Raw genomic sequence first — 19,623 nt, 5'->3', positions numbered from 1 at the left:
TTTTTTGAGACAGGATTTCACTCTGTTGCCTAGGCTTGGGTGCAGTGGCATAATCATGGCTTCCTGCACTGTCGACCTCCCTGGCTCAGGTGATCCTGTCTCAGCCTTCTGAGTAGCTGAGACTACAGGCATGCGCTGTGTGGCCCATCTTATTTTTCTTATTTTTAGTAGGGATGAGGTCTCACTATGTTGCCTAGGCTGGTCCCGAACTCCTGAGCTCAAGTGCTCAAGCAGTCCTCCTACCTTGACCTCCCAGAGTGCTGGGGATTATAGGTGTGAGCCACTGTGCCTGGCAAAAAATTTAAATGGTTAGGGAATTATTAACAGATATATAGGATTTTGAAATGTCAACCTAACTTTTAAAAAAATCAAAATGTTCAAAAACAAATCATTTACACTCAAGATACAAAAAAAAAAAAAAATCAAAATGTTGGCTGGGCGCAGTGGCTCATGCCTGGAGTCTCAGCACTTTGGGAGGCTGAGATGGGGATCACTTGAACCTAGGAGTTCAAGAGCCTGAGTCAGAAAAGATCTTGGTATGTTGAAGGATCTGGAGCCTAATGAGGGAAAATGATGCTGATAATGAGATTTGAGTGACAAGTATCTAGGCTTTAAAATAAATCAAAATTTATTGTAACTGGAAGGAAACATATATAGGGAAACTATAGGTTAAGGCAAGGAGCCATCTTGTTTCCCTTCTTTTTTTTTTTTTTTGATACAGAGTTCTGCTCTGTCACTCAGGTGGGAGTGCAATGGTGTGATCTCGGCTCACTGCAACCTCTGCCTCATGGGTTCAAACGATTCTCCTATCTCAGCCTCCTTAGTAGCTGGGATTACAGGCGCATGCCACCACCCCTGGCTAGTTTTTTGTATTTTAGTAGAGACGGGGGTTTCACTATGTTCCCCAGGCTGGTCTCGAACCCCTGAGCTCAGGCAATCCACCCGCCTCAGCCTCCTAAAGTGCTAGGATTACAGGCGTGAGCCACTGTACCCAGTGTTTCCTTTCTTAAGTATGAAATGTAGATGTGCTTTTATTTACACAAAAGTTGTATTCTTGCATATTTGTGGGCAACCAAATTGTGAATGACAACCTTCAAATACATTAGGAAAACTTACTTTAAAGGAGTCTGTATTAAAATATCTTTTTTAAAAAATTATTTAAAGAGATGGGTTCTCATTATGTTACTCAGATTGGCCTTAAATATCTTAGGCTCAAGTGATCCTCTGCCTTAGCCTCCTGAATAGTTGATACTGCAGGCACATGCTATGGTGCCCGGATAAAACCTTATCTTTGGCCAGTTGTGGTGGCTCATGTCTGTAATCCCAGTAATTTGTGATACCAAGGTGGGTAGATTGCTTGAGTCCAGAAGTTTGAGACACCCTAGGCAACATGGTGAAATCCCTGTTTCTATTTTTCCTTTCTTTCTTTTTTGAGACTGAATCTCGCTCTGTTACCCAGGCTAGATTGCAGTGGCGCCATCTCAGCTCACCATAACCTCTGCCTCCTGGGTTCAAACGATTCTCCTTCCTTAGCCTCCCAAGTAGCTGGGATTACAGGCATGTGCCACCACACCTGGCTAATTTTTTTTTTTTTTTTAAGAAAAATGCAGGCCTACCTGCACGATAATTTTTGTATTTTTAATAGAGACCGGGTTTGACCATGTTGGTCAGGCTGGTCTTGAACTCCGGACCTCATGATCCGCCGCCTTGGCCTCCGAAAGTGCTGGGATTACAGGTGTGAGCCACTGCGCCCTACCTGAAATCCCTGTTTCTATAAAAAAGTAGCTGGACTTGGTGGTGTGTGCCTATAGTCCCAGCTACTTGGGACACCAAGGTGGGAGGATCACCTGAGCCTAAGAGTTTGAGGCTGCAGTGAGTGATGATCATGCCACTGCCCTCCAGCCTGGGTGACAGTGAGACTCTGTCTCAAAGAAGAAAAAAGGAAAACCTTGTCTTTTGAGTATGTATAACCTAATTTATCTTTTGTAAAGATAGAGACATCAGAACTTTTATGTTTGGTTAAGAAGTCTACTTGTGTAGCACGATCTAGTCTTATGCTAAGAGGCAGGTTGGAAATTCAGAAACTGTTCTAAGTATATCTATCTAAATATATCTTGGCCATTGACCTACATTTTGTTTTCTCAGAAAAGAGGATTATACATTTTAGGTTAGCTATGAGCAATAATTAATGAAAGTAATTAAAATGTTCTGAAAACCTAAATAGAATTGTTTTAGAGATAGTTATCAGCATGGGAAGGCCATTTATCTTGTGTAATGTTTTAAAATTACAGCTTTTCAGGCCGGGTGTGGTGGCTCACACCTGTAATCTCAGCACTTTGGGAGGCTGAGGCAGGCAGATCACCTGAAGTCGAGAGTTCAAGACCGGCCTGACCAACATGGAGAACCCTCGTCTTTACTAAAAATACAAAATTAGCCGGGTGTGGTGGCACATGCCTGTTATCTCAGCTACTGGGGTAACTTAGGCAGGAGAATTGCTTGAACCCCAGTGAGCTGAGATCATGCCATTTCACTCCAGTCCGGGCAATAAGAGTGAAACTCCATCTCAAAAAGAAATAATAATAATAATTACAGCTTTTCAAAAAGCCTGCAAATATGCAATAAAACGTTCATCAATTTAAAAAAAATCATTAGTGTCTAGACCATTCTTTGGATGGATATTTGAAATGAAATTGCCTACATCTTTTAAAAAAATATTTCTTGAAACTTTTTGAAAACATTGAGGTCTCACCTAACTCATGGTAAGATTATGCTGTGTCTAAAATTTACCAGCAGCCCCAGTGACACCTTTGAAGTGCAGCATGGAGGGAATAGTTTTAATGCTAAGAAGCAAAGGCCAAGGCAGTACAGATTGCTCCCATATTGCCTTGTCCATGTCTGTATGTAGAGGCATTAACTGTACTGCTTTTCTGTATGCTATGACCCTAGCTCCTGTGAAACATGTTTTTGCAGCAGATGGCTGTAATGTGTATGTATGCATCATCTGCATTTTTTTAAAGCAAAAATGAGATTTAATAGATTCATTTAACTATGATAAATCCAATGTGCAACTGGTCTCTGGCCCAGTTGGATCCAGGGCTCATTTGATACTATCTCAGCACTGTTTTTCTCTCTTGGTGTGCTGGCTCTGTATACTGCTTTTAGGCTTTATTTCCAGTGAAGCTTTCCTCTCATAAGGGCAGAGTTGGCCCCCAGTAGCTCTCAACTAACTCATTTCTTCAGTATTGAGAAAAAAAGTTAATAGACTTTTTTTTTAGATCAGTTTTAGGTTTGCAGAAAAGTTTAGCAGAAAGTACAGAGGGTCCTCAACCCATTTTGCCCTGTTATTAACATATTACATTAGTTTGGCACATTTGTTACAATTGACAAGCCAATATTGATACATTATTACTTATTATTTATTTAATTTTTTTTAAAGAGATGTTGAATAAAACCAAATAATAGTTTTGTGGGTTTGGACAAATGCCTAATACAGTAAAATATCTCCTACCATAGTGGCACAGTTATTACAGTTGAGGAACCTACACTGACTCGACTCATCCTTCTCACCCAAAGTTCATAATTTATATATAAGAGTTCACTCTTGGTGTTGTACATTGTAGGGATGTGGACAAATTTGTAATGACATGTATCTACTATTACAGTGTCATACAGAGTAGTTTGGCCTGAAAATCCTCTGTGCTCTGCCTCTTCCTTTTTCCCTTCTCCTAGCCTCTCACAACCATTAATCTATTGTCTTTATAGTTTTGCCTTTTCCTGAAGGTCATACAACTGGAATGATACAATATGTTGTTTTTTCAGATTGGTTTCTTTCACTTTGTAGTACATATTCAAGTTTCTTTTGTGGTTTGATAGTTCATTTCCTTTTATGGATGAATAATATTCCATTGTCTGGATGATCACAATTTATCCATTCACCTACTGAAGGATATATTGGTTGCTTCCAATTTTTGATAGTATGTTTTTTAGCAGTTTTGACGGAAAATCCCAATGTTAAAAGAGCAAAATTATAACAGAAGCACCCTTTCTCTTGACTTTACCAATTTATTGAACAGCTTATTATTATGGGATGTAGTGCTAGTTAGGATTTGCTGTAGAGCAAGAGTGGTTAAGAATGTGGACTGTTGGCAGGGTGTCATGGCTCACGCCTGTAATTCCAGCACTTTGGGAGGCTGAAAAGGGTGGATCATGAGGTCAAGAGATCAAGACCATCCTGGCCAACATGGTGAAACCCCGTCTCTACTAAAAATACAAAAATAAACTAGGTGTGGTGGTGCTCAGCTACTTTTTTTTCTTTGAATGGAGTTTTGCTTTTGTTGTCCAGGCTGGAGTGCAGCGGTATGAGCTCTTTGGCTCACTGCAGCCTCTGCTCCTGGGTTCAAGTGATTCTCCTGCCTGAGCCTCCCAAGTAGCTGGGATTACAGGTGCCGCTGCCACGCCTGGCTAATTTTTTGTATTTTTAGTAGAAATGGGGTTTCACCATGTTGGCCAGGCTGGTCTCAAACTCCTGACCTCAGGTGATTCACCCACCACAGCCTCCCAAAGTGCTTGGATTACAGGTGTGAGCCACTGCACCTGACCTCCTTTGTGCTTTTATTGGCACATCTATTACATTCGCATATCTTACAGGCCTAACAATACATATACATGCATATTGGTTTATACATGTGCCTTTTAAATCAGTTAAGAGGAAAAAAAATAGAAATATGCATTCATATTCTCCTTTTTGGGGGCAAGGTTTGGCTCTTGCCCAGGCTGGAGTGCCGTGACACACTCTCAGCTCACTGTAGCCTCGACCTTCTGGGCTCAATCCATCCTCCCACCTCAGCCTCCCAAGTACCTGAGACCACAGACATGGCTCGCCACACCCAGCTAATTTTTGTATTTTTTGTAGAGATGGGTTTCACCACATTGCCCAAGCTGGTCTCAAACTCCTGAGCTTAAGTGATCTGCCCACTTCAGCCTCCCGATGCTGTGCTTATAGGCTTGAGCTACTATGCTTGGCCCATTCTTACTCTTTTGAAAAATAATTGCATAAGTACTTTTATGTAATTATTTAATGCTTTTTGCTTATTTGTATGGCTTTTGATTATTGTCTAGGGTCACTTGCTTTTGATTATTATCTAGGGAAGAGATTTCTTTAGTATTTCCTGTAGCTAGATCCACTGGCAACAAATTCTGTTTTTGTCTGTCTCAGAAAGTTTATTTCATCTTCATTTTTGGAAGATAGCTTTGTTGGATATAGGATTTTTGAAAAACATTTTTTTTTTCTTTGAGCACTTTGAATATGCTATCCACTGCCTTCTGGCTTTCATTGTTTCTATTGGAAACTCAACTGTTGATCTTACTGAGTTTTCCTTGTAAGTAATGAGTCATTTTTCCCTTTCAAGTTTTTTTTTTTTTTTTTTTTGGCTTTCGGTATTTTTATTGTCTTATTGTGGCTCTCTTTGCTTTTACCTACTTGGAGTTGATTGAGCTTCCTTAATGTGTAGATTCATGTTTTTAAATAAAAATGATGTCAGGACAAGGGTGATCATAGACACACACTTTTCATTGTTACTGTGCCCAGCATAGAGCCTCTGTTGCCCTAAGTGCAGGATGGTAAGAAGGAACAGTGTTCTTCTGGCAACACTTGCCAGAACTTAAGTTCAGCAACAGGTAGCTGGGGGCAGGTTGAGAAATGTTGATGTACTGCCTCTCATTGGAAAGTAGCCCAGGAGTTTAACACCACAGCCCTGGCAACATGGCAAGATGCTGTCTCTACAAAGAAAATTTTTTTTTTTTTTTTTAAATTAGTGTGGTATGGTGACACATGCCTGTGGTCTCAGCTGCTTTGGAGCTTGGGAGGCTGAGGCAGAAGGATCGCTTGACCCCAGAAGGTTAAGGCTGCCCTGAAACCATGTTTATGCCACTGTACTCTAGCCTGGGTAACAGAATGAGGTTGTCTCAAAAAAAAAAAAATTGTAGTTAAAAAAACATATAAGGCCGGGCGCGGTGGCTCACGCCTGTAATCCCAGCACTTTGGGAGGCCGAGGCGGGTGGATCACGAGGTCAAGAGATCGAGACCATCCTGGTCAACATGGTGAAACCCCGTCTCTACTAAAAATACAAAAAAATTAGCTGCGCGTGGTGGCGCATGCCTGTAATCCCAGCTACTCAGGAGGCTGAAGCAGGAGAATTGCCTGAACCCAGGAGGCAGAGGCTGTGGTGAGCCGAGATCGCGCCATTGCACTCCAGCCAGGTTAACAAGAGTGAAACTTCGTCTCAAAAAAAAAAAAACATATAAAACTTAACATCATTACATACCTCATTTTAAGTATGTAATACAGTAGTGTTAACTATAGTTGTGCAACAGATCTTTACAACTTTTTCCATCTCACAGGGTTGCTTTGCGTTCTTTTTATTTATTAGTTTTTGAGACAAACTTTCACTCTGTTGCCTAGGCTGGAGTGCAGTGATGGCCATCATAGTTCACTGAGTATTGCTTTTTAAGTTTCATTTTCTAATTGGTAGTATATGAAATTACAGTTTATATATGTCTATATGTATGTCTATAATATATAGATATATTTTTAAATGTTAAGCCTGTTTTGCATTTGTAAGATTACTGCTTGTACTTTTATACCTATTGTTGCATAAAAATTGTCCCAAAATTTAGTGGGGTGATTAGCAATAAACATTTATCATCTCAGCATCTGAGATTCAAATATTTAGGAGCAACTAACTAGCTGGTCAGTTTTGACTTTATGAGATTGCAGTCAGGTTGTCAGCTGAGGCTTCAGTTATTTGTAAGCCTGATGGGCTGAAGGATCCATTTGCAAGGTGACTCACTCACATGGCTGGCAAGATAGTGTTGGCTTTTAGTGGAAACCTCATATTCTTTCCATTTGGATCTCTCCAAGTGTGCCCTCATGGAGTGGTGGCTGGCATCTCCTAGAGGGACCAATCCTAGAGAGAGAAGTGAGAAGAAAGGGAGCAAACATGCCAGGTGGTAACTATCTTCTTTATAACCTCATCTTGGAAATCATAGAACATTACTTCTACCATCTTCTATTATTAGAAGCAAGCCACCAAGTCCAATCTGCATTCAAGGGAGGAGAATTAAGCTCCCCCTTTTGAAGGGAGGAACATCAAAGAATTTGCGAACATTAAAAAAAGATTAGTTCCTGTTTTGTGGCCATGAATTATTTACATTTTCCACATGCCAGATATGCTTACCTCCCAAGATTGCCCAAAGTCTTGTCCCTCTCTCTCTTTTTTTTGAGACGGAGTGTTACTCTGCTGCTGAGGTTGAAGTGCACTGCTGCTGAGGTTGAAGTGCAGTGGTGTGATCTTGGCTCATTGCAACCTCTGCCTCTCGGTTTCAAGCGATTCTCCTGCCTTAGCCTCCCTAGTAGCTGGGATTACAGGTGACTTTCACTATGCCAGCTTATTTTTGTATTTTTAGTAGAAATGGGGTTTCATCATGTTGGCCAGGTTGGTCTCAAACTCCTGACCTCAAGTGATCCGCCTGCCTTGGCCTCCCAAAGTGCTGAGATTACAGGCCTGACCCACTGTGCCTGGCCAAAGTCTTATCTCTCTTTTTTTTTTTTTTTTTTTTTAAATAGAGATGGGATTTTACCATGTTGGCCAGGATGGTCTCGATCTCTTGACCTCGTGATCCGCCCACCTTGGCCTCCCAAAGTGTGGGGATTACAGGCGTGAGCCACCGGGCCTTGCCAAAGTCTTATCTCTTTATAGCACTTAATTAAGTCCAACTATGGTTGAGGCTTCTCAGGCGAGGTTCCTTGAATGTGGTTCCTTGAATGTAGTTCCTTGAATACAGTTTCATTTGATCTGAAGACCTGTGAGCTAACCTGCTCCTGTGTATATACCCAAAATAGGGGTTAGTCATTGGATAACATCTATAGACTCCCTTTTCCAAAAGGGGAAGCAGGAAGTACACTGGAGTCACTGATGTATAGCATTTGTAAAATCTAGGAGGACACGTGTTGGTAGTTCCTTGATTAGGACTATTTATGATTCTCCATGGTGTACTTTCAGCTCTTTTTTTTTTTTTTTGAGATGGAGTTTCGCTCTTGTTACCCAGGCTGGAGTGCAATGGCGCGATCTTGGCTCACCGCAACCTCCGCCTCCTGGGTTCAAGCAATTCTCCTGCCTCAGCCTCCTGAGTAGCTGGGATTACAGGCACGCGCCACCATGCCCAGCTAATTTTTTGTATTTTTAGTAGAGACGGGATTTCACCATGTTGACCAGGATGGTCTCGATTTCTTGACCTCGTGATCCACCCGCCTTGGCCTCCCAAAGTGCTGGGATTACAGGCGTAAGCCACCGCGCCCGGCCCTTACTTTCAGCTCTTTTATATTTTCCATCTCATGTTTTTTATATGCTCTTATGGATATTTTCTTCAAATATGTCTTTCAGTTTGCTGGTTTTCTCTTTAGCTGTGTGTAATCTACTTAACCTGCCCAATTTTTCCTACAGTATTTCCATTTTTGAAAATTCTGGGAGGTTGAGGTGGGCAGATCACTTGAGATCAGGAGTTTGAAACCAGCCTGACCAGCATGGTGAAACCCTGTCTCTACTGAAAACACAAAAGTTAGCCGGTATGGTGTTGGGCGCCTTTAGTCCCAGCTACTTGGGAGGCTGAGGCATGAGAATTGCTTGAACCCAGGAGGCGGAGGTTGCATTAAGCTGAGATCACAGCACTGCACTCCAACCTGAGTGACTGAGCGAGACTCCATCTCCAAAAAAAAAAATAAAGGTGGGGGGCCAGGCACAGTGGCTCATGTCTGTAATCCTAGCACTTTGGGAGGCCAAGGCGGGTGGATCACAAGGTCAGGAGTTCGAGACCAGCCTGGCCAACATACTGAAACCCTGTCTCTACTAAAAATACGAAAATTATCTGGGCTTTTTGGCACACATCTGTAATCCTAGCTTCTCAGGAGGCTGAGGCAGGAGAATTGCTTGAACCTGGGAGGCATAGGTTGCAGTAGCCGAGATAGCGTCCAGCCTGGGCGACAGAGTGAGATTCCGTTTCAAAACAAAAAAGAGAAAAAGAAAATTCTATTTGGTTCTTTTTAATAATTACATTGTAATGCAGTTTTGAAAGATTAATTTTTATATTGGTCCATAAAACAAAGAACTATGAGATAATATAATAAAAAGTTCTCCCATTTTCTGTCTACTTTTCACCTTCCTACTTTTCACAAGTAATAATTACTAATTTCCTGTTTCCTTATAGATTTTTTAAATGCACAAATGTAGGTAGATTTTCTTCTCTCATGTTTTATACAAATACCATATTGTACGCACTAGTCTTTTTTTTGTTGTTTCTTAAAAATGGACCCCGGAGATCCTTCCTAACATAGAAGAGTTCCTCATTCATAGTCCTTTTGTAGCTTAGTTTTCTCATGATAATCATAAACTTACTTAGAATTGCAGCAAACGTGCACACAAAGATTATGGATTTGAAAGCAGTCTGGGAGTAAATGAGATAGAACAAAATTAAATTTGAGAATTACCCTTAGTCAATATTTATGACCTTCTTGCTTATTTCATACCTCTAGACCCTAAACCCTCCTTCTTTGCTTTCACAGTATTCATGCCATCTTTTACCTTTCTATGGTGGGCTTATATGTCATCTCAGGCTGAACTACATTTCCTAGAAATCCCTTTCCTGTATCTGTCTTTTTACATTTTTAAATTTAATTTTAAAATTATTTTATTATTTTTTTGAGATGGAATCTCTCTCTGTTGCCCAGGCTGGAGTGCAGTGAAGCGATCCCAGCTCACTGCAACCTCTGTCTCCTGGCTTCAAGCAGTTCTTCCTGCCTCCCGAGTAGCTGGGACTACAAGTGTGTGCTACTACGCCCAGCTCATTTTTTAATTTTTAGTAGAGATGGGGTTTCACCATGTTGGCCAGGCTGGTCTTGAACTTCTGAGCTCAAGTGATCCACTCGCCTCGGCCTCCCAAAATGCTGGGATTACACTTTCCTGTGTCTTTCTTGTAAGGTTGGGCACGAGATATTACTGTAGGAGATTTGTAGAGTAACCATTTTGTAGTTTTATATACTGTTGCTTATCTGTTGACTCACCTCACTTCTTTGTAGTGAAGCAACTTATGGGACTGCAACCGTTTCACCCTTCTCTGGATCTGCTTCCCCATCTTCTTCAGCTCTGCTGACTCCTGGGTCAGGTATATGTTTAGCTGTTTGACAAAGAGGTTTGGTTCCATAGGACATTTATACCATCAAGGTTAGAGGCAACAAGAACTAATACAGAGTTCAGTTTGTCCTGTGGACTTAAGCTTTTGTGTGTGATTTCTAGCTGGTTTCTTGCTCTCTCCTACTTGTTCTCTGCCACATCCATGTTCCCCTCTTACTTCCAGCCCTGTGTATTTTAAGCGCCAGCATCAGATGCAAAGATAGCCTTACAGAAAGTTCTTTATAGTGTACATGTGTGCTTGCATGGTGCATGAGCGCGCGCGTGTGTGTGTGTGTGTGTTTGTGCTCGGGGCAGAGGGTGTATTTTTAAGACCTTGTGGTTCTGTTTCTCTGACCAAACCCTGAATTACTCTTTTTTTCAAAAGACCACTTTAGCGATCTATCTAATCAATCAGTTTTATCAGTTTATGGAAACTAGGAGTCATTTATACTGAGTTCAGGATTTGCCAGGGACAAGATGTCAGGACCAGGATGCTGCAGGATACAGGTTTTTAAGAAATTTTTTTTTCATTATTTATTCAAGATTTCCTGAGATATGCACCCAAATCCTAAGATACAGTTTTTTGTTTTTTTTTTTTTTTGACGTGGAGTTTCGCTGTTGTTACCCAGACTGGAGTGCAATGGTGCGATCTCGGCTCACCGCAACCTCCGCCTCCTGGGTTGAAGCAATTCTCCTGCCTCAGCCTCCCGAGTAGCTGGGATTACAGGTGCGCACCACCATGCCCAGCTAATTTTTGTATTTTTAGTAGAGACAGGGTTTCACCTTGTTGACCAGGATGGTCTGGATCTCTTGACCTTGTGATCCACCTGCCTCGGCCTCCCAAAGTGCTGGGATTATAGGCGTGAGCCACCGCGCCCGGCCAGATACAGTTTTTATTAGCAATTTTCTTACCACAATAGACTTGCTACTATTGCCATTAACTCTGACACAAAACCCAGGGATAATTCTATGAAAGCAGAAACTCTTCAGTGCACACCCTTTCTCTCTGTTACTTGGGGCATGGAAGTTTTCTGCTGTCTTTGGAAATTTGTCTGTAAGCAGCTTAAAGGAGATGTGGCCCAGGTGCTTGCCATCAGCATATGGTTTTGTCTTCGTTTTTTTTTCTGAGACGGAGTCTCTCTCTTTCGCCAGGCTGGGGTACAGTATTGCGATCTCAGCTCACTGCAGTCTCCGCCTTCTGGGTTCAAGCTGGAATTACAGGCACCTCTCACCATGCCTGGCTAATTTTTTTGTATTTTTAGTAGAGATGGGATTTCACCATGTTGGCCAGGATAGTCTCGATCTCCTGACCTTGTCATTTGCCCACCTCAGCCTCTCAAAGTGCTGGGATTACAGGGGTGAGCCACTGTGCCCAATCAGGATGGGGTTTTTATGGTTGGGCTTTGGCACAGCTAGGGCAGCTGAAGCCTGGCTGTAGGTAGCGGTATCCATGAAGTGGCTTCCTTATCCATTTCTACAGCAACGGAGCATTGTATTGGAACTCTGGATATTTTTTTAGCATCTGTTATTGTCCCTGCTTATTTTCATTACATAATTTTCTTTTTTTTTTTGAGACAGGGTCTTGCTCTGTCACCCAGGTTGGAGTGCAGTGGTGTGATCACAGCTCACTGCATCCTCAATCTCCTGGGCTCAAGTGATCCTCCCACCTCAGCCTCCCAAGTAGCTGGGACCACAGGTGCGTGCACCGTGTCTTGCTAATTTTCATAATTTTTTTTTGTAGAGACAGGGTCTCCCTTTGTTGCCCAGGCTGGTCTTGAACTCTTAAGCTCAAGAGATCCTCTCTTATGTTGGTCTTCCAAAGTGCTAGGATTGCAGGTGTGATCTACTATGCCTAACATTGTGTGTGTGTATGTGTGTGTTTTTTTTTTTTTTGAAATACTTTTCTTCTTTGAAATGGAGTCTCACTCTGTTGCCTAGGCTGGAGTGCAATGGTGCAATCTTGGCTTACTGCAACCTCTGCCTCCCAGGTTCAAGCCATTCTTCTGCCTCAGCCTCCTGAGTAGCTGGGATTACAGGCATGTGCCACCACGCCCGGCTAATTTTTTTGTATTTTTATTAGAGACAAGGTTTCACCATGTTGGTCAGGCTGGTCTCAAACTCCTGACCTCGTGATCCACCCGCCTCGGCCTCCCAAAGTGCTGGGATTACAGGTGTGAGCCACCACGCCCAGCCTTGAAATACTTTTCATGCAGGCTTTCAAAAAAATACATGTAAGATGATTCCTTACATGTATTTTTTTGAAAATAGGTAAGGGGGTTTGAATATGTTTGTAGTTTCAGCAGACTGTGAGGAGTAGAGACTTTTTTTGTACATTTTGGACTTTTTTTGTCTTATAAACTCTATTTGGTTAAATTGATGTGGTGGAGATTCTGAGATCCTAGGGTGACAGTGCTTTCCTTCATTGCAGATTTCTTTGCTTTTTCAGGGTTTCTTGACCATGTGGACAATGTAAATTGAATTCTAAATCCAAGTAAGAATAAGGAAGTGGTATTAATCTCCCAGCCTTGGCCTACAAGTTTCTTGGTGAGCCCTCTGTTGGCAGGTGTTTTTGTTTTCCCCTAGATATCCTTTTTATTGCTGGTATAAGCCACTGTGAGGATCCCAGCTTACAGCAGGAATATCAGATCTAGTTTTCTTTTTTTTTTTTTTTTGAGACCGATTCTTACTCTGTTGCCCAGGCTGGAATGCAGTGGTGTGATCTCAGCTCACTATAGCCTTTGCCTCCCTGTTCAAGCGATTATCCTCCTTCAGCCTCCTCTGAGTAGCTGGGATTACAGGCACCCACCAGCATGCCCAGCTACTTTTTGTATTTTCAGTGGAGATGGGGTTTTGCCATGTTGGCCAGGCTGGTCTCGAACTCCTGACCTCAGGTGATCCCACTTCCTTAGCCTCCTAAAGTGTTGGGATTATAGGTGTGAGCCACCATGCCTGGCCTAGATCTAGTTTTCTTAACTTTGCCCTGGCCTAAAGTTTAGTCTTCTGTTCTCAAACTAGTATGGTATTTGTTGCCAGGACAACTCTAGTATTTCCACGTTGTTTTATGCCCAGTTTTTAGCTCACTGTTGTGTCTGTGTTGGGGGAGTACACTTTGAGTTTTTCTTACTTTGTTGATAGTTTGCAAAATATCAAAAATGTTGTAATTTTCTCAGGATATGGTTGCCCTTTTTTAGTAGCATACACACTAGCTGAAAAGTGCCCTATTAGCACCCGTGTACTTGTAGCATAGAAAAGGCATTCAACATAGAAAAGACATTCATTTGTGTGTAGTTAGTATGAGCTAGGCACTTTAGTTAAGGATGAAATAAGATATTCTCAAATAACTGCTTCATTAGTGTCATTGGAGGGATTATATAGAGTTGGAAGAGACTATTTGTGTGGAGAGATTTTATTGAAGTTTTCATTTTCTTTTCTGTTGGAGACTGAAATAGAAATATGTAGATCATGTGTCTTCTAGATATGATGGACTTGGAGGGAATACTGTTTTACTTCCACTAGAATGACTAAAGTAAATGCCCAAAACAAACAAAGAACTAACAATGCTAGTGTTGATAAAGTATGAAAAAACCAGAGACTCTCAGACATTGTTGGCAGGAGGACAAATTGATAGAAGCATTTGGGAAAAGTTTCTAGTAGAGCTGAACATAAGCTTATTCTATGACTTAATTTAGGAGTTGTATTAATTCCTAGGTATATATACAACAGAAACGTATGCAAATGTGCACAAGAAGACATGTATGAAACTTTTTATGAATGCATTGCTCATGATGTCCCAGACTGAAAAAAATCACAAATGTCTATCAAGAGTAGAATGGATAGGCGGGGTATGCGGCTCACACCTATAATCCTAGCACTTTGGGAGGCCAAGGTGGGCGGATTGCCTGAGCTCAGGAGTTCGAGATCAGCTTGGGCAACACAGTGAAACCCCGTCTCTACTAAAATACAAAAAATTAGCTGGGGGTGGCATCTTGCACCTGTGGTCCTAGCTACTTGGGAGGCTTAGGCAGGAAAATCGCTTGAACCTGGGAGGCGGAGGTTGCAGTGAGCCGAGATCGCACCACTGCACTCCAGCCTGGGTGAAAGAGCGAGACTCCCTCTCCAAAAAAAAAAAAGGGTAGAATGGATAGATAAATTGTGGTATAGTTAATATGGTTGAATACTTTCCAGTAATGAAAATAAACTGCTGTTGCATACTGTTGCATGAATGACCCTCAGAGACATTGTTGAACTGAAGACACTTGACACAAAAATAAAGGAACAGGCAAAATGATTTGTGATCAATGTCAAATAGTGGTTACTTTTTAGGGTGAATAATGACTAGAGGGGCCATGAGGGATGCTTCTGGGTATTGGGAATGTTCTGTACGTGGATATGTTCATTTTATATAAATGTGTCAAGATGCACACTTAATGATGTGCATTTCTCTGTGGTAATATTTCAATCACATTTTTCTTAAAAGAGTTTTTTGTTATTCATTCTTTTTGAGACAGAGTCTCACTCTGTCGCCCAGGCTGGAGTGCAAGGACGATCTTGGCCTTCTCCTCCCAGGTTCAAGCAATTCTTGTGCCTCAGCCTGAGTAGCTGGACTGTAGGCATGCACTACCATATGCAGCTAATGTTTGTATTTTTAGTAGAAATGGGGTTTTGCCATGTTGCCCAGGCTGGTCTCGAACTCCTGGTTTCAAGTGATCCACCTGCCGAGGCCTCCTAAAGTAATCCTTCCCAAAGTACTGGGATTACAGGTGTGAGCCACAGTGCCTGGATCCCCCCCTCAAAAAGCTTAAGGAGTCTGACTGATTTGATTTAAAGAGCAGAGAACTCAGCCCCTAGTTTGTTTTTTAGTGGGCTCATATTCCTTTGAAAATTTGTGGGCATAGATTTGAGTTTTTGTGGGAGGGAAGTGGGTAGGAATTTAAATATTGAAGGTAAGAGTAGACTTGCATGGAAAGTTGATCTGTAGTATGTGTCTTATAGACTTGTTTTTATGCTCTTTTTTTTTTTTGGTCACAGTTACAGAATTTTTAATATCAGTTTTATAAAATGAAAGACTGCAGTAATCTTGGAAAAAATTGTGACAAATTCAAAATATCTTGTTCTCTCATTCTCTCAAGGGAGATTGGTATATATTCTATCACTTGGTGTTGAAGCTAGATTAGGCAAACAGCAGAAGGTGTCCTGTTGGGTCCAGTCCTAGATTGCAAGGGAATGGACAGGATCAACTGTTAGGCTTTCTTTTTTCTTTCTTCGTAAGCCTGAATTTCTGTGACAGGAAAAGTACTATAGCCTCTTGTGTGCAAAGGGCTTCGTTTTGTTAGCAAAACATTGACCTTCTTTAAAGTTGCCTTTCATTTTTGGTCTAAGTAGGAAGCATTATTTAGTTCAGAGTATTGTTCAGTAAAAGCAACATTGAATTCATGAGTTATCTAATAATACTTTTGCATGTGAAAGAGCAGTATAAGTTAACTGGTTCATGTAGTCCATGTTTGAGGCATTAGCTGCTTGTATTTCTTACAGTTCTAGGTTGGTAATATAAAATAAATAAATGTAAGAGTGCTAGCATTTAGAATACCCTATTTTACATGAGTGTAGAGCAAAATCTTATTTAGAAACATATCATTTAATGGGCTGTACTTTTGTCAATTTATGGTGTCAACTTGTGGTTTCAACTGAAAAGGAAAAGGGCCTGTGGTAACAATAAACTTGTAACAGCAGATGACTTCGGTTTGCATTCCTCACATTAGGAAGGACAATACAGTTTTAGTTTATTCATTCGGTTTTTTTTTTTTTTTTTTTTTGAAATGGAGTGTCGAAGTGTCGCCCAGGCTAGAGTGCTGTGGTGCAATCTTGGCTCACTGCAACTTCCGCCTCCCAGATTCAAGCAATTCTCCTGCTTCAGCCTCCTGAGTAGCTAAGTTTTTGTATTTTAGTAGAGGCGGGGTTTCATCCTGTTGCCCAGGCTGGTCGTGAGCTCCTGAGCTCAGGCAATCTGCTGGGGCCTCCTTGAGCGGAGGCCCCGGCCTATTCATTGGTTTTAATGGGAGCATTATGTCATTGTAGTGGTGTTAAAGGATGGTTAATGATGGTTGTTCACAGGTAAAATAGAAAGGGGTAAAAAGCAAGTCTTTTTTTTTTTTTTTTTTTGAGACGAGGAGTTTCGCTCTTGTTACCCGAGTGCAATGGCATGTTCTCGGCTCACTGCAACCTCTGCCTCCTGGGTTCAAGCAATTCTCCTGCCTCAGCCTCCCAAGTAGCTGGGACTACAGGCGTGGGCCACCATGCCCAGCTAATTTTTGTATTTTTAGTAGAGACGGGGTTTCACCATGTTGACCAGGATGGTCTCGATCTCTTGACCTCGTGATCCACCCACCTCGGCCTCCCAAAGTGCTGGGATTATAGGCGTGAGCCAGCGCGCCCGGCCAAAAAGCAAGTCTTAATTATATTTAGTGCTTAATGATTTTATACATTGCTATGTCAAAATCTTTAGGAGGATTTCCGGTAGTGGTTGGTCTTTGGTAAGATTCCATTAATCATGGTCCTTTTTTGCAATTCTAACTCTACAGGAAGTTGTTAACAATCTAAGAAGAGCATTTCTAGAAGGAATGTTTTCTCTGTGTTTTTTATGGGTATGTCTTATTTCCCATCAAAAATATTTCCTTGCCTACCAGTTTATACATGAGAACATTTCTGGTTCACATCTTTTGAACTTTAATTTCTGTTAAAGTCTGTTCTGTGTTCACTGTGCTTTTCCCTGGATGAATTGATGTATTTAGCCATCACCTGTCCTTATATCAATGATGTGAAAATCTGTATTTCTGTATTTCTTGAGACATGTGGGTTGTTTTGTTTTGTATTTTTGAGACAGGATCTCACTCTATTGCTCAGGCGGACATCATTTGATGCAGTGGTGCAGTCATGGCTCACTGCAGCCTTGACCTCCTGGGCTCACACCATCCTCCCACCTTGCCTCCCTAGTAGCTGGTACTACAGGCACATGCTACTTATGTTCTGCCAGTTTTTTTGTATTTTTTCTATTGATGGGGTTTTGCCATGTTTCCCAGGCTGGTTTTTAACTCCTGAACTCAAGCGATCCTCCCACCTCTGCCTCCCAAAGTGCTGGGATTACAGGCATGAGCCACTGCCCCCAGAAGAGACCTGTATTATGAGGATTATTCAGCCGAAATCCAAGTTGATTATTTCTGTACCTCCAACCTTTTTTTTTCTTTGCTCTGTCTCCTAGACTGGAGTGCAGTGCCATGGCCATGGCTCACTGAAACCTCAACCTCCTAGGGTCAAGTGATCCTCCCACCTCAGCTCCCCAAGTAGCAGAGACTACAAGCATGCACCATTATGGCTAATTTGTAAGTTTTTTTGTAGAGATGGAGTCTGACTATGTTGCCCAGGCTAGTCTGGAACTTCTGGCCTTAAGAGATCCTCCCACCTTGACCTCTCAAAGTGCTGGGATTATAGGGGTGAGCCACTGCTTGGCCGCTACCACCAAACTTTTTACTCTTCCTGTAGTCTACCCGTAGTCACCCAAGGAGTGGTTTTCAGCCCCATTTTTTCTCTTTTAGAGAACTTCCCTGATCTGTGATGAAACCTTGTCTCCTCTCTTTTTAAAATATCTCTCAAATCTGTCTTTACTGATAACTGTTGTGATCTCATTTATGAGTAATTTTAATAATCATTTTCATTTTGGACATTAAACATTAACTCTTTGAGAATCACTCAACTGAGTTGTTGGGGATATTGAAAACACAGTCCTCCTTTTGTTTTCTCCCTCCCGCTATCAAACATTGAATTTATTCCTTTTATCTTAGTGTATATTTATACCTTTTAACCCACTTCTGTTCATTCTCCCCTCTCTGCCACAGCCCTTTTTTAAATTCTGGAGTGCAATGGGATAATCACAGTTCACTGCAGCCTTGACCTCCTGGGCTGAAGCAATCTTCTTACCTCAGCCTCCCAAGTAGCTGGGGCTACAGGCATGTGTCACTATGCCCAGCTAATTTTTAAATTTTTTGTAGAGACAGGGTCTCACTGTGTTGCCCAGGCTGGTCTTGAACTTTTGGGTTCAAGTGATCCTCCCACTTTGATTTCCCAAAGTGCTGGGATTACAGGCGTAAGCCACTGCACCTGGTCAATTCTTACTGATTTCAGTATACACATGTAAGTGATCCTTCTGACACAACTCACTAAGTTCTGTGAGCAACGCTCCTGTGACGATTTTGTCCACTACCTTACATCAGTCACCTACTTCCCTGGTTGTACCTTAACCAGTGCTTCTTGAACTATCCATTGTGAAAGACTAGTAAATTTTTATTTCCAGTCCACTGTGGATTGATTATTTTATAAAATACTATAAAAATTAATTACTAGGAAGTTGAAATACTGATTTTGATTGTTGTAACAGTACAAAGTTGCTATACATTTCTCAGTAATTACTCTTAGTTTCTATACTTCTTTCATTGCAGGTGGACATTGATTTACAGACACTTTTAGTAGCATTGTTTTAGATCCTGTTACCAATAACTGCAACCCTTCCATAATCTGTTTCATTTACAGCACTCTTGGATTCTATGTTTCTAGCTCATGCTCTACAGTACCCTGATTTCAATATTCTTTGACTCTGTTGGGACGTTCATTCCATTGGCCTACCCTGGTTTTCGTGCTCTGTACTTGCCTGATGTGATCATTAGAATGATTTCCTTACATATACACTTGCTTCTTTCTTACTTCATTCTACTTGTTGGGCAAAACTGAAATTCTGGTTAAATCCAACGTTTACTTTCTCTGCACTTGGATTTATACAGCTGAACTTGAAAGGAGAAAAACATACCCATATATATCAGTCTGGAAGTTCATGGCTACAACCCTTAGCGTGGACCCTTACTATCGCCTGGAAATTGTATTATATGATATTGTACTTCCCTGGTTCCTTCACTTTCTTAGTACTGTTTCACACTTACTCTTCTGAATCAACTTCAGTACTACCTCGTTCATCCTCACCTTAACTGATGACCTTGCTTTATACCTTAAAAAATTTGCAATCCAGAAAAAACATACACAGATCTCATTATGTTTCATTAGTCTATGCAAAATTAGAATGATGCCTTTTTTCTTGATAATACTTTTTGTGTTGAGGTCTGTTTTCCCTATTACAGATAGAGATGAATCAGCTGGGTTGGTAGTTGGTTATCATTTTTTGTTCTTGAATCTTTTTTTTTTTTTTGACACAGAATCTCACTCTGTTGCCAGGCTGGAGTGCAGTGGTGTGATCTCAGCTCACTGCAACCTTCACCTCCTGGGTTTAAGTGATTCTCCTGCCTCAGCCTCCTGAGTAGCTGGGACTACAGGCTCACACCACCACGCCCAGGTAATTTT

At 41.4% G+C, this 19,623-nt stretch overlaps 1 protein-coding gene across 6 annotated transcripts in view; it reads left to right on the top strand.

The window, feature by feature from the left end:
- Positions 1-19,623, top strand: part of ARK2N (arkadia (RNF111) N-terminal like PKA signaling regulator 2N) — a 91,775-nt gene that overhangs the window by 15,077 nt on the left and 57,075 nt on the right. For 3 of the 6 annotated variants that reach the window (XM_064379217.1, XM_064379216.1, XM_064379219.1), the window contains exon 2: positions 19,479-19,615. The exons of 2 other annotated variants lie outside the window; for them this stretch is intronic. The gene's annotated coding sequence lies outside the window, so the exon portion shown is untranslated. Of the gene's footprint in view, positions 1-12,545; positions 12,769-19,478; positions 19,616-19,623 lie in introns of those variants that run through there. One more of the 6 variants, XM_064379218.1, reaches the window with a different exon arrangement.

The sequence above is a fragment of the Aotus nancymaae genome, unplaced genomic scaffold, assembly GCF_030222135.1.
Source record: "Aotus nancymaae isolate 86718 unplaced genomic scaffold, 86718_ANA_hifiasm-v0.15.2.pri h1tg000020l, whole genome shotgun sequence".
In the NCBI taxonomy this organism is placed as follows: Eukaryota; Metazoa; Chordata; class Mammalia; order Primates; family Aotidae; genus Aotus; species Aotus nancymaae.
Note: the sequence above shows the minus strand (reverse complement) of the source record. Positions and strands in the feature narration are given on the sequence as shown.